Genomic DNA, 4115 nt, shown 5'->3' with positions numbered 1-4115 from the left:
AGTTATAACATAGGGTGACACAGAACTAGCTCCAGTTCATCAATGTAATGTAGGCATGTATTCCGAATATAGTCATACATGCTTATGGAAAAGAACTTGCATGACATCTTTTGTCCTACCCTTCCGTGGCAGCGGGGTCCTATTGGAAACTAAGGGATATTAAGGCCTTCTTTTAATAGAGTACCAGACCAAAGCATTAACACTTAGTGAATACATGAACTCCTCAAACTACGGTCATCACCAGGAGTGGTCCCGATTATTGTCACTTCGGGGTTGCCGGATCATAACACATAGTAGGTGACTATTGACTTGGAAGATAGGATCAAGAACTCACATATATTCATGAAAACATAATAGGTTCAGATATGAAATCATGGCACTCGGGCCCTAGTGACAAGCATTAAGCATAGCAAAGTCATAGCAACATCAATCTTAGAACATAATGGATACTAGGGATCAAACCCTAACAAAACTAACTCGATTACATGGTAAATCTCATCCAACCCATCACCGTCCAGCAAGCCTACGATGAGATTACTCACGCACGGCGGTGAGCATCATGAAATTGGTGATGGAGGAAGGTTGATGATGATGATGGCGACGGATTCCCCTCTCCGGGGCCCCAAACGGACTCCAGATCAGCCCTCCCGATGAAGATTAGGGCTTGGCGGCGGCTCTGTATCGTAAAACAAGATGAATCCTTCTTCTTTTTTCTCTCCCTGAAAGTGAATATATGGAGTTGGGGTTGAGGTCGGTGGAGTCTCAGGGGGCCCATGAGGCAGGGGCGCGCCCCAGGGGGGCTCCCTGCACCCTCGTGGACAGGGTGTGGGCCCCCTGATGCTGATTCTTTCGTCAGTATTTTTTATTAATTCCAAAACGTGTCTCCGTGGATTTTCAGGTCATTCCGAGAACTTTTATTTCTGCACAAAAATAACACCATGGCAATTCTGCTGAAAACAACGTCAGTCCGGATTAGTTCCATTCAAATCATGCAAGTTAGAGTCCAAAATAAGGGAAAAAGTGTTTGGAAAAGTAGATACGTTGAAGACGTATCACTATGCCGACGGAACCAACATAATCACTGCCAGTTTTAAAATTCTTAGGAAAACCATTAAATCTTATTCTACGAAGTTGTCTAGTATGAATGATACAAATTCAGGACATAAACATTGTCATTTCTTTCCTTGGTGCCATTGGAAACACCAGGGCTCTGACCAACTTGGAGGCCACTTTTAGAAAGGACTTGAAAGGTCATCTTGTAGCTTTGCTTAAAAAACAAAAAAATGTACTAGAGACAGAGTGAAAATATTAAGTTGGTCACCCTAGGTGGTGAAAATACAATATTTCTCCATTCTAATGCTACTATTTGAAATAGAAGAAACTCCACTGCCTCCTTCACCCATGAATGGTGCTATTCACTCCAAACATGAGGACAAGGCCACTTCTAATGGTGGTTATAAGCAAAGTTTGGGACAATATTAGTCTACTATTTTGCTTTTTCTTGATGGTTATAAGCAAAGTTTGGGAAATATAATTCCACTTCTTATAATGTTGACATGTCTATAATTATTCAAAGGTTGCTTGGTATCGATATTTTGGAGAGCCCTTTCATGAAGCAGGAAATAGATGTTGTTGCTGTTGAGTTGCCAAGTAAAAAATTACCCGGATCAGGTGGTTCCAATATTAAATTCCTCAAGAAATGTTGGCATACCCTAAAAAAATATTTTTTTGACTTGTGTGCCCAATTTCAAAGTGGAACATCATGCCTTCAAACCATAATAACAATAACATTTAGGTCTCACATTTATTCATATCTATGGCATAATCAACTAGCAAGCAATAATAATAAATCTCAGATGACAACACTTCCTCAAAACAATCATAACATGATATAACAAGATGGTATCTTGCTAACCCTTTCTGAGACCGCAAAACATAAATGCAAAGCACCCCTGAAGATCAAGCACTGACTAGACATTGTAATTCATGGTAAAAGAGATCCAGTCACAGTCATACTTCATGTAAATTGATAGCAATGCATGCGAATGATAGCGGTGCTCTCCAACTGGTGCTTTTTAAAAAGAGGATGATGACTCAACATAAAAGTAAATAGATAGGCCCTTGGCATAGGGAAGTAGGGATTTGCAGAGGTGCCATAGCTTGAGTTTTGAAACAGAGATAAATAATATTTTGAGTGGCATACTTTCATTATCAACATAACAACCAAGAGATCTCGATATCTTCCATTCTACATGATAACCCACAAGTATAGGGGATCGCAACAGTTTTCGAGGGTAGAGTATTCAACCCAAATTTATTGATTCGACACAAGGGGAGCCAAAGAATATTCTCAAGTATTAGCAGCTGAGTTGTCAATTCAACCACACCTGGAAACTTAATATCTGCAGCAAAGTGTTTAGTAGCAAAGTAATATGATAGTAGTGGTAACGGTAGCAAAAGGTAACGGTAGCAAAAGTAATATTTTTGGTGTTCTATAGTGATGATAACAATAGCAACGGAAAAGTAAATAAGCGAAGAACAATATATGGAAAGCTCGTAGGCAATGGATCGGTGATAGAGAATTATGCCGGATGCGGTTCATCATGTAACAGTCATAACCTAGGGTGACACAGAACTAGCTCCAGTTCATCAATGTAATGTAGGCATGTATTCCGAATATAGTCATACGTGCTTATGGAAATGAACTTGCATGCCATCTTTTGTCCTACCCTCCCATGTCAGCAGGGTCCTATTGGAAACTAAGGGATATTAAGGCCTCCTTTTAATAGAGTACCGGACCAAAGCATTAACACATAGTGAATACATGAACTCCTCAAACTACGGTCATCACCGGGAGTGGTCCCGATTATTGTCACTTCGGGGTTGCCGGATCATAACACATAGTAGGTGACTATTGACTTGGAAGATAGGATCAAGAACTCTCATATATTGATGAAAACATAATAGGTTCAGATCTGAAATCATGGCACTCGGGCCCTAGTGACAAGCATTAAGCATAGCAAAGTCATAGCAACATCAATCTCAGAACATAGTTTATACTTTGGATCAAACCCTAACAAAACTAACTCGATTACATGATAAATCTCATCCAACCCATCACCATCCAGCAAGACTACAATGGAATTACTCACGCACGGTGGTGAGCATCATGAAATTGGTGATGGAGGATGGTTGATGATGACGATGGCGACGGATTCCCCTCTCCGGAGCCCCGAACAGACTCCAGATCAGCCCTCCCGAGAGAGTTTAGGGCTTGGCGGCGGCTCCGTATCGTAAAACGCGATGAATCCTTCTCCCTAGTTTTTTCCCCGAAAGTGAATATATGGAGTCAGGGTTGAGGTCGGTGGAGCGTCAGGGGGCCCACGAGGCAGGGGCGCGCCCAGGGGGTAGCGCGCGCCCCCACCCTCGTGGACAGGTGGAGGCCCCCCTGACATGGATCTTCCTTCTAGTATTTTTTATATATTCCAAAGTAATTCTCCGTTGATTTTTAGGTCATTTCGAGAACTTCTATTTCTGCACAAAAATAATACCATGGCAATTCTGCTGAAAACAACATCAGTCCGGGTTAGTTCCATTCAAATCATGCAAGTTAGAGTCCAAAACAAGGGCAAAAGTGTTTGGAAAAGTAGATACGACAGAGACGTATCACTACGCACATTATAGGCGGTTCCCAAACAGAATGGTAAAGTTTATACTCCCCACCACCAACAAACATCAATCCATGGCTTGTCCGAAACAACGGGTGCCTCCAGGAGTTTTGTTTGCAATTATTTTGATTTGAGCATGGGACTGGGCATCCCGGTTACCGACCATTTTCTTGTGAGTGATGAGCGGAGTCCACTCATCATGAGAATAACCCACCTAGAATGGAAGATATAGACAACCCTAGTTGATACATGAGCTATTCGAGCATTCAAAACAGAATTTCATTTGAAGGTTCAGAGTTTGGCACATACAAATTTACTTGGGACGGCAGGTAAATACCGCTTATAGGAAGGTATGGTGGACTCATATGAAATAACGTTGGGTTTTATGGAAGTGGATGCACAAGCAGTATTCCTGCTTAGTACAAGTGAAGGCTAGAAAGAGGCTGG

This window comes from Triticum aestivum, chromosome 3A (assembly GCF_018294505.1).
Source record: "Triticum aestivum cultivar Chinese Spring chromosome 3A, IWGSC CS RefSeq v2.1, whole genome shotgun sequence".
Lineage (NCBI taxonomy): Eukaryota > Viridiplantae > Streptophyta > Magnoliopsida > Poales > Poaceae > Triticum > Triticum aestivum.
The sequence above is the reverse complement of the archived record's forward strand: the minus strand, read 5'-3'. Positions refer to the sequence as shown.